Source organism: Rhinoderma darwinii, unplaced genomic scaffold (genome assembly GCF_050947455.1).
Source record: "Rhinoderma darwinii isolate aRhiDar2 unplaced genomic scaffold, aRhiDar2.hap1 Scaffold_434, whole genome shotgun sequence".
NCBI classification, from domain to species: domain Eukaryota; kingdom Metazoa; phylum Chordata; class Amphibia; order Anura; family Rhinodermatidae; genus Rhinoderma; species Rhinoderma darwinii.
The window spans coordinates 36,486-46,960 of record NW_027463841.1 but is presented as its reverse complement, the minus strand read 5'-3'; the positions used below and the strand labels follow the sequence as shown (position 1 = coordinate 46,960).

The window sequence follows — 10,475 nt, the reverse complement described above, 5'->3', positions numbered from 1 at the left end:
GTTACACAGCTTAACGCCTCGCTAGTACCAGTGTGGGAGACTGTCTGGGAATCCGTGGAGCGGTTACCTTTTTATTATGTCGTTTAGATTTTGTTTCACAATCGATTAAAAAGGACTATGGATTAAAGCATTTCATGTCAATGGCCATTCTAAGCTGAATGTGCCTGCTCTCGTCAGATCGCAGAAGTTACACAGCTTAAGGCCTCGCTAGTACCAGTGTGGGAGACTGTCTGGGAATCCGTGGTGCGGTTGACTTTTTATTATGTCGTTTAGATTTTGTTTCACAATAGATTAAATAGGACTATGGATTAAAGCATTTAACGTCAATGGCCATTCTAAGCTGAATGTGCCTGCTCTCGTCAGAACGCAGAAGTTACACAGCTTAAGGCCTCGCTAGTACCAGTGTGGGAGACTGTCTGGGAATCCGTGGTGCGGTTGAATTTTTATTATGTCGTTTAGATTTTGTTTCACAATCGATTAAAAAGGACTATGGATTAAAGCGTTTAATGTCAATGGCCATTCTAAACTGAATGTCCCTGCTCTCGTCAGATCGCAGAAGTTACACAGCTTAAGGCCTCGCTAGTACCAGTGTGGGAGACTGTCTGGGAATCCGTGGTGTGGTTGACTTTTTATTATGTTGTTTAGATTTTGTTTCACAATAGATTAAATAGGACTATGGATTAAGGCTTTTAATGTCAATGGCAATTCTAAGCTGAATGTACCTGCTCTCGTCAGATCGCAGAAGTTACACAGCTTAAGGCCTCGCTAGTACCAGTGTGGGAGACTGTCTGGGAATCCGTGGTGCGGTTGACTTTTTATTATGTCGTTTAGATTTTGTTTCACAATCGATTAAAAAGGACTATGGATTAAAGCATTTAATGTTAATGGCCATTCTAAGCTGAATGTGCCTGCTCTCGTCAGATCGCAGAAGTTACCCAGCTTAAGTCCTCGCTAGTACCAGTGTGGGAGACTGTCTCGGAATCCGTTGTGCGGTTGAATTTTTATTATGTCGTTTAGATTTTGTTTCACAATCGATTAAAAAGGACTATGGATTAAAGCATTTAATGTCAATGGCCATTCTAAGCTGAATGTCCCTGCTCTCGTCAGATCGCAGAAGTTACACAGCTTAAGGCCTCGCTAGTACCAGTGTGGGAGACTGTCTGGGAATCCGTGGTGCTGTTGACTTTTTATTATGTCGTTTAGATTTTGTTTCACAATCGATTAAAAAGGACTATGGATTAAAGCATTTAATGTCAATGGCCATTCTAAGCTGAATGTGCCTGCTCTCGTCAGATCTCAGAAGTTACACAGCTTAAGGCCTCGCTAGTACCAGTGTCGGAGACTGTCTGGGAATCCGTGGTGCGGTTGACATTTTATTATGTCGTTTAGATTTTGTTTCACAATCGATTAAAAAGGACTATGGATTAAAGCATTTAACGTCAATGGCCATTCTAAGCTGAATGTGCCTGCTCTCGTCAGAACGCAGAAGTTACATAGCTTAAGTCCTCGCTAGTACCAGTGTGGGAGACTGTCTGGGAATCCGTGGTGCGGTTGACTTTTTATTATGTTGTTTAGATTTTGTTTCACAATAGATTAAATAGGACTATGGATTAAAGCATTTAATGTCAATGGCCATTCTAAGCTGAATGTCCCTGCTCTCGTCAGATCGCAGAAGTTACACAGCTTAAGGCCTCGCTAGTACCAATGTGGGAGACTGTCTGGGAATCCGTGGTGCTGTTGACTTTTTATTATGTCGTTTAGATTTTGTTTCACAATCGATTAAAAAGGACTATGGATTAAAGCATTTAATGTCAAAGGCCATTCTAAGCTGAATGTGCCTGCTCTCGTCAGATCGCAGAAGTTACACAGCTTAAGGCCTCGCTAGTACCAGTGTGGGAGACTGTCTGGGAATCCGTGGTGCGGTTGACTTTTTATTATGTCGTTTAGATTTTGTTTCACAATCGATTAAAAAGGACTATGGATTAAAGCATTTAACGTCAATGGCCATTCTAAGCTGAATGTGCCAGCTCTCGTCAGAACGCAGAAGTTACATAGCTTAAGTCCTCGCTAGTACCAGTGTGGGAGACTCTCTGGGAATCCGTGGTGCGGTTGACTTTTTATTATGTCGTTTAGATTTTGTTTCACAATCGATTAAATAGGACTATGGATTAAGGCTTTTAATGTTAATGGCCATTCTAAGCTGAATGTCCCTGCTCTCGTCAGATCGTAAAAGTTACACAGCTTAAGGCCTCGCTAGTACCAGTGTGGGAGACTGTCTGGGAAACCGTGGTGCGGTTGTCTTTTTATTATGTTGTTTAGATTTTGTTTCACAGTAGATTAAATAGGACTATGGATTAAGGCTTTTAATGTCAATGGCCATTCTAAGCTGAATGTCCCTGCTCTCGTCAGAACGCAGAAGTTACACAGCTTAAGGCCTCGCTAGTACCAGTGTGGGAGACTGTCTGGGAATCCGTGGTGCGGTTGAATTTTTATTATGTCGTTTAGATTTTGTTTCACAATCGATTAAAAAGGACTATGGATTAAAGCATTTAATGTCAATGGCCAGTCTAAACTGAATGACCCTGCTCTCGTCAGATCGCAGAAGTTACACAGCTTAAGGCCTCGCTAGTACCAGTGTGGGAGACTGTCTGGGAATCCGTGGTGCGGTTGACTTTTTATTATGTTGTTTAGATTTTGTTTCACAATAGATTAAATAGGACTATGGATTAAAGCTTTTAATGTCAATGGCCATTCTAAGCTGAATGTGCCTGCTCTCGTCAGATCGCAGAAGTTACACAGCTTAAGGCCTCGCTAGTACCAGTGTGGGAGACTGTCTGGGAATCCGTGGTGCGGTTGACTTTTTATTATGTCGTTTAGATTTTGTTTCACAATCGATTAAAAAGGACTTTGGATTAAAGCATTTAATGTTAATGGCCATTCTAAGCTGAATGTGCCTGCTCTCGTTAGATCGCAGAAGTTACACAGCTTAACGCCTCCCTAGTACCAGTGTGGGAGACTGTCTGGGAATCCGTGGTGTGGTTGACTTTTTATTATGTCGTTTAGATTTTGTTTCACAATAGATTAAATAGGACTATGGATTAAATCATTTAACGTCAATGGCCATTCTAAGCTGAATGTGCCTGCTCTCGTCAGATCGCAGAAGTTACCCAGCTTAAGGCCTCGCTAGTACCAGTGTGGGAGACTGTCTCGGAATCCGTTGTGCGGTTGAATTTTTATTATGTCGTTTAGATTTTGTTTCACAATCGATTAAAAAGGACTATGGATTAAAGCATTTAATGTCAATGGCCATTCTAAGCTGAATGTCCCTGCTCTCGTCAGATCGCAGAAGTTACACAGCTTAAGGCCTCACTAGTACCAGTGTGGGAGACTGTCTGGGAATCCGTGGTGCTGTTGACTTTTTATTATGTCGTTTAGATTTTGTTTCACAATCGATTAAAAAGGACTATGGATTAAAGCATTTAATGTCAATGGCCATTCTAAGCTGAATGTGCCTGCTCTCGTCAGATCGCAGAAGTTACACAGCTTAAGGCCTCGCTAGTACCAGTGTGGGAGACTGTCTGGGAATCCGTGGTGCGGTTGACATTTTATTATGTCGTTTAGATTTTGTTTCACAATCGATTAAAAAGGACTATGGATTAAAGCATTTAACGTCAATGGCCATTCTAAGCTGAATGTGCCTGCTCTCGTCAGAACGCAGAAGTTACATAGCTTAAGTCCTCGCTAGTACCAGTGTGGGAGACTGTCTGGGAATCCGTGGTGCGGTTGACTTTTTATTATGTTGTTTAGATTTTGTTTCACAATAGATTAAATAGGACTATGGATTAAGGCTTTTAAGGTCAATGGCCATTCTAAGCTGAATGTGCCTGCTCTCGTCAGATCGCAGAAGTTACACAGCTTAAGGCCTCGCTAGTACCAGTGTGGGAGACTGTCTGGGAATCCGTGGTGCGGTTGACTTTTTATTATGTCGTTTAGATTTTGTTTCACAATCGATTAAAAAGGACTATGGATTAAAGCATTTAAAGTCAATGGCCATTCTAAGCTGAATGTGCCTGCTCTCGTTAGATCGCAGAAGTTACACAGCTTAACGCCTCGCTAGTACCAGTGTGGGAGACTGTCTGGGAATCCGTGGTGCGGTTGACTATTTATTATGTCGTTTAGATTTTGTTTCACAATAGATTAAATAGGACTATGGATTAAAGCATTTAACGTCAATGGCCATTCTAAGCTGAATGTGCCTGCTCTCGTCCGAACGCAGAAGTTACACAGCTTAAGGCCTCGCTAGTATTAGTGTGGGAGACTGTCTGGGAATCTGTGGTGCGGTAGAGTTTTTATTAAGTCGTTTAGATTTTGTTTCACAATCGATTAAAAAGGACTATGGATTAAAGCCTTTAATGTCAATGGCCATTCTAAGCTGAATGTCCCTGCTCTCGTCCGATCGCAGTAGTTACACAGCTTAAGGCCTCGCTGGTACCAGTGTGGGAGACTGTCTGGGAATGCGTGGTGCGGTTGACTTTTTATTATGTTGTTTAGATTTTGTTTCACAATAGATTAAATAGGACTATGGATTAAGGCTTTTAATGTCAATGGCCATTCTAAGCTGAATGTGCCTGCTCTCGTCAGATCGCAGAAGTTACACAGCTTCAGGCCTCGCTAGTACCAGTGTGGGAGACTGTCTGGGAATCCGTGGTCCGGTTGACTTTTTATTATGTCGTTTAGATTTTTTTTCACAATCGATTAAAAAGGACTATGGATTAAAGCATTTAATGTCAATGGCCATTCTAAGCTGAATGTGCCTGCTCTCGTTAGATCGCAGAAGTTACACAGCTTAACGCCTCGCTAGTACCAGTGTGGGTGACTGTCTGGGAATCCGTGGTGCGGTTGCCTTTTTATTATGTCGTTTAGATTTTGTTTCACAATAGATTAAATAGGACTATGGATTAAATCATTTAACGTCAATCGCCATTCTAAGCTGAATGTGCCTGCTCTCGTCAGATCGCAGAAGTTACACAGTTTAAGGCCTCGCTAGTACCAGTGTGGGAGACTGTCTGGGAATCAGTGGAGCGGTTGAATTTTGATTATGTCGTTTAGATTTTGTTTCACAATCGATTAAAAAGGACTATGGATTAAAGCATTTAATGTCAATGGCCATTCTAAGCTGAATGTCCCTCCTCTCGTCAGATCGCAGAAGTTACACAGCTTAAGGCCTCGCTAGTACCAGTGTGGGAGACTGTCTGGGAATTCGTGGTGCGGTTGACTTTTTATTATGTAGTTTAGATTTTGTTTCACAATCGATTAAAAAGGACTATGGATTAAAGCATTTAATGTCAATGGCCATTCTAAGCTGAATGTGCCTGCTCTCGTCAGATCGCAGAAGTTACACAGATTAAGGCCTCGCTAGTACCAGTGTGGGAGACTGTCTGGGAATCCGTGGTGTGGTTGCCTTTTTATTATGTCGTTTAGATTTTGTTTCACAATAGATTAAATAGAACTATGGATTAAAGCATTTAACGTCAATGGCCATTCTAAGCTGAATGTGCCAGCTCTCGTCAGAACGCAGAAGTTACACAGCTTAAGGCCTCGCTAGTACCAGTGTGGGAGACTGTCTGGGAATCCGTGGTGCGGTTGAATTTTTATTATGTCGTTTAGATTTTGTTTCACAATCGATTAAAAAGGACTATGGATTAAAGCATTTAATGTCAATGGCCATTCTAAGCTGAATGTCCCTGCTCTCGTCAGATCGCAGAAGTTACACAGCTTAAGGCCTCGCTAGTACCAGTGTGGGAGACTGTCTGGGAATCCGTGGTGCGGTTGACTTTTTATTATGTTGTTTAGATTTTGTTTCACAATAGATTAAATAGGACTATGGATTAAGTCTTTTAATGTCAATGGCCATTCTAAGCTGAATGTGCCTGCTCTCGTCAGAACGCAGAAGTTACACAGCTTAAGGCCTCGCTAGTACCAGTGTGGGAGACTGTCTGGGAATCCGTGGTGCGGTTGACTTTTTATTATGTTGTTTAGATTTTGTTTCACAATAGATTAAATAGGACTATGGATTAAGGCTTTTAATGTCAATGGCCATTCTAAGCTGAATGTGCCTGCTCTCGTCAGATCGCAGAAGTTACACAGTTTAAGGCCTCGCTAGTACCAGTGTGGGAGACTGTCTGGGAATCCGTGGTGCGGTTGACTTTTTATTATGTCGTTTAGATTTTGTTTCACAATCGATTAAAAAGGACTATGGATTAAAGCATTTAATGTCAATTGCCATTCTAAGCTGAATGTGCCTGCCCTCGTTAGATCGCAGAAGTTACACAGCTTAACGCCTCGCTAGTACCAGTGTGGGAGACTGTCTGGGAATCCGTGGTGCGGTTGACTTTTTATTATGTCGTTTAGATTTTGTTTCACAATAGATTAAATAGGACTATGGATTAAAGCATTTAACGTCAATGGCCATTCTAAGCTGAATGTGCCTGCTCTCGTCAGATCGCAGAAGTTACACAGCTTAAGGCCTCGCTAGTACCAGTGTGGGAGACTGTCTGGGAATCCGTGGTGCGGTTGACTTTTTATTATGTCGTTTAGATTTTGTTTCACAATCGATTAAAAAGGACTATGGATTAAAGCATTTAATGTCAATGGCCATTCTAAGCTGAATGTGCCTGCCCTCGTTAGATCGCAGAAGTTACACAGCTTAACGCCTCGCTAGTAAAAGTGTGGGAGACTGTCTGGGAATCCGTGGTGCGGTTGAATTTTTATTATGTCATTTAGATTTTGTTTCACAATAGATTAAATAGGACTATGGATTAAATCATTTAACGTCAATGGCCATTCTAAGCTGAATGTGCCTGCTCTCGTCAGATCGCAGAAGTTACACAACTTAAGGCCTCGCTAGTACCAGTGTGGGAGACTGTCTGGGAATCCGTGGTGCGGTTGACTTTTTATTATGTCGTTTAGATTTTGTTTCACAATAGATTAAATAGGACTATGGATTAAAGCATTTAACGTCAATGGCCATTCTAAGCTGAATGTGCCTGCTCTCGTCAGAACGCAGAAGTTACACAGCTTAACGCCTCCTTAGTACCAGTGTGGGAGACTGTCTGGGAATCCGTGGTACGGTTGACTTTTTATTATGTCGTTTAGATTTTGTTTCACAATAGATTAAATAGGACTATGGATTAAATCATTTAACGTCAATGGCCATTCTAAGCTGAATGTGCCTGCTCTCGTCAGATCGCAGAAGTTACCCAGCTTAACGCCTCGCTAGTGCCAGTGTGGGAGACTGTCTGGGAATCCGTGGTGCGGTTAACTTTTTATTATGTCGTTTAGATTTTGTTTCACAATAGATTAAATAGGACTATGGATTAAATCATTTAACGTCAATGGCCATTCTAAGCTGAATGTGCCTGCTCTCGTCAGATCGCAGAAGTTACACAGCTTAAGGCCTCGCTGGTACCCGTGTGGGAGACTGTCTGGGAATGCGTGGTGCGGTTGACTTTTTATTATGTTGTTTAGATTTTGTTTCACAATAGATTAAATAGGACTATGGATTAAGGCTTTTAATGTCAATGGCCATTCTAAGCTGAATGTGCCTGCTCTCGTCAGATCGCAGAAGTTACACAGCTTAAGGCCTCGCTAGTACCAGTGTGGGAGACTGTCTGGGAATCCGTGGTGCGGTTGACTTTTTATTATGTCGTTTAGATTTTGTTTCACAATAGATTAAATAGGACTATGGATTAAATCATTTAACGTCAATGGCCATTCTAAGCTGAATGTGCCTGCTCTCGTCAGATCGCAGAAGTTACCCAGCTTAAGGCCTCGCTAGTACCAGTGTGGGAGACTGTCTCGGAATCCGTTGTGCGGTTGAATTTTTATTATGTCGTTTAGATTTTGTTTCACAATCGATTAAAAAGGACTATGGATTAAAGCATTTAATGTCAATGGCCATTCTAAGCTGAATGTCCCTGCTCTCGTCAGATCGCAGAAGTTACACAGCTTAAGGCCTCGCTAGTACCAGTGTGGGAGACTGTCTGGGAATCCGTGGTGCTATTGACTTTTTATTATGTCGTTTAGATTTTGTTTCACAATCGATTAAAAAGGACTATTGATTAAAGCATTTAATGTCAATGGCCATTCTAAGCTGAATGTGCCTGCTCTCGTCAGATCGCAGAAATTACACAGCTTAAGGCCTCGCTAGTACCAGTGTGGGAGACTGTCTGGGAACCCGTGGTGCGGTTGACTTTTTATTATGTCGTTTAGATTTTGTTTCACAATCGATTAAAAAGGACTATGGATTAAAGCATTTAACGTCAATGGCCATTCTAAGCTGAATGTGCCTGCTCTCGTCAGAACGCAGAAGTTACACAGCTTAAGGCCTCGCTAGTACCAGTGTGGGAGACTGTCTGGGAATCCGTGGTGTGGTTGACTTTTTATTATGTCGTTTAGATTTTGTTTCACAATCGATTAAAAAGGACTATGGGTTAAAGCATATAAAGTCAATGGCCATTCTAAGCTGAATGTGCCTGCTCTCGTTAGAGCGCAGAAGTTACACAGCTTAACGCCTCGCTAGTACCAGTGTGGTAGACTGTCTGGGAATCCGTGGTGCGGTTGACTTTTTATTATGTTGTTTAGATTTTGTTTCACAATAGATTAAATATGACTATGGATTAAAGCATTTAACGTCAATGGCCATTCTAAGCTGAATGTGCCTGCTCTCGTCCGAACGCAGAAGTTACACAGCTTAAGGCCTCGCTAGTACCAGTGTGGGAGACTGTCTGGGAATCTGTGGTGCGGTAGAGATTTTATTATGTCGTTTAGATTTTGTTTCACAATCGATTAAAAAGGACTATGGATTAAAGCCTTTAATGTCAATGGCCATTCTAAGCTGAATGTCCCTGCTCTCGTCAGATCGCAGAAGTTACACAGCTTAAGGCCTCGCTGGTACCAGTGTGGGAGACTGTCTGGGAATGCGTGGTGCGGTTGACTTTTTATTATGTTGTTTAGATTTTGTTTCACAATAGATTAAATAGGACTATGGATTAAAGCTTTTAATGTCAATGGCCATTCTAAGCTGAATGTGCCTGCTCTCGTCAGATCGCAGAAGTTACACAGCTTAAGGCCTCGCTAGTACCAGTGTGGGAGACTGTCTGGGAATCCGTGGTGCGGTTGACTTTTTATTATGTCGGTTAGATTATGTTTCACAATCGATTAAAAAGGACTATGGATTAAAGCATTTAATGTCAATGGCCATTCTAAGCTGAATGTGCCTGCTCTTGTTAGATCGCAGAAGTTACACATAGCTTAACGCCTCGCTAGTACCAGTGTGGGTGACTGTCTGGGAATCCGTGGTGCGGTTGACTTTTTATTATGTCGTTTAGATTTTGTTTCACAATAGATTAAATAGGACTATGGATTAAAACATTTAACGTCAATGGCCATTCTAAGCTGAATGTGCCTGCTCTCGTCAGATCGCAGAAGTTACACAGCTTAAGGCCTCGTTAGTACCAGTGTGGGAGACTGTCTGGGAATCCGTGGTGCGGTTGACTTTTTATTATGTCGTTTAGATTTTGTTTCACAATCGATTAAAAAGGACTATGGATTAAAGCATTTAATGTCAATGGCCATTCTAAGCTGAATGTGCCTGCTCTCGTTAGATCGCAGAAGTTACACAGCTTAACGCCTCGCTAGTACCAGTGTGGGAGACTGTCTGGGAATCCGTGGTGTTGTTGACTTTTTATTATGTCGTTTAGATTTTGTTTCACAATAGATTAAATAGGACTATGGATTAAAGCATTTAACGTCAATGGCCATTCTAAGCTGAATGTGCCTGCTCTCGTCAGATCGCAGAAGTTACACATCTTAAGGCCTCGCTAGTACCAGTGTGGGAGACTGTCTGGGAATCCGTGGTGCGGTTGAATTTTTATTATGTCGTTTAGATTTTGTTTCACAATCGATTAAAAAGGACTATGGATTAAAGCATTTAATGTCTATGGCCATTCTAAGCTGAATGTCCCTGCTCTCGTCAGATCGCAGAAGTTACACAGCTTAAGGCCTCGCTAGTACCAGTGTGGGAGACTGTCTGTGAATCCGTGGTGCGGTTGACTTTTTATTATGTTGTTTAGATTTTGTTTCACAATAGATTAAATAGGACTATGGATTAAGGCTTTTAATGTAAATGGCCATTCTAAGCTGAATGTACCTGCTCTCGTCAGATCGCAGAAGTTACACAGCTTAAGGCCTCGCTAGTACGAGTGTGGGAGACTGTCTGGGAATCCGTGGTGCGGTTGACTTTTTATTATGTCGTTTAGATTTTGTTTCACAATAGATTAAATAGGACTATGGATTAAAGCATTTAACGTCAATGGCCATTCTAAGCTGAATGTGCCTGCTCTCGTCAGAACGCAGAAGTTACACAGCTTAACGCCTCCTTAGTACCAGTGTGGGAGACTGTCTGGGAATCCGTG

At 41.9% G+C, this 10,475-nt stretch overlaps 4 pseudogenes; all 4 read left to right on the top strand.

Annotated features, from left to right (window-relative positions):
• The first annotated feature begins 1,067 nt into the window (after positions 1-1,067).
• LOC142713729 (5S ribosomal RNA) lies at positions 1,068-1,184 on the top strand (annotated as a pseudogene).
• A 441-nt stretch (positions 1,185-1,625) lies between these two features.
• LOC142713032 (5S ribosomal RNA) lies at positions 1,626-1,742 on the top strand (annotated as a pseudogene).
• A 1,557-nt stretch (positions 1,743-3,299) lies between these two features.
• LOC142713024 (5S ribosomal RNA) lies at positions 3,300-3,416 on the top strand (annotated as a pseudogene).
• A 4,534-nt stretch (positions 3,417-7,950) lies between these two features.
• Positions 7,951-8,064, top strand: LOC142713164 (5S ribosomal RNA; annotated as a pseudogene).
• The last annotated feature ends 2,411 nt before the right edge of the window (positions 8,065-10,475 follow it).